We start from the raw sequence: 215 nt of genomic DNA on the forward strand, positions 1-215 counted from the left end.
GGAACGGAGGCTGGCTGCTTTTTACCGGGACTGCGCAGGCTGCATCTGGCAGGCCGCCGACCACAGGGCCGGGCACCCTGGTAGGTGTGTGCTGGGAAACCTGGGATCTGCCTGGGCCCTCCCTGTGTGTGCATAAGGGGCTGGGCCTCTGACCTCCGCCTGAAGCTGATGAATGAGGTGAGAGCCGGAAGACGCAGAGGCAGGTCTGCAGCCCG

The sequence above is a fragment of the Tupaia chinensis genome, unplaced genomic scaffold (genome assembly GCF_000334495.1).
Source record: "Tupaia chinensis unplaced genomic scaffold, TupChi_1.0 Scaffold000673_1, whole genome shotgun sequence".
NCBI classification, from domain to species: domain Eukaryota; kingdom Metazoa; phylum Chordata; class Mammalia; order Scandentia; family Tupaiidae; genus Tupaia; species Tupaia belangeri.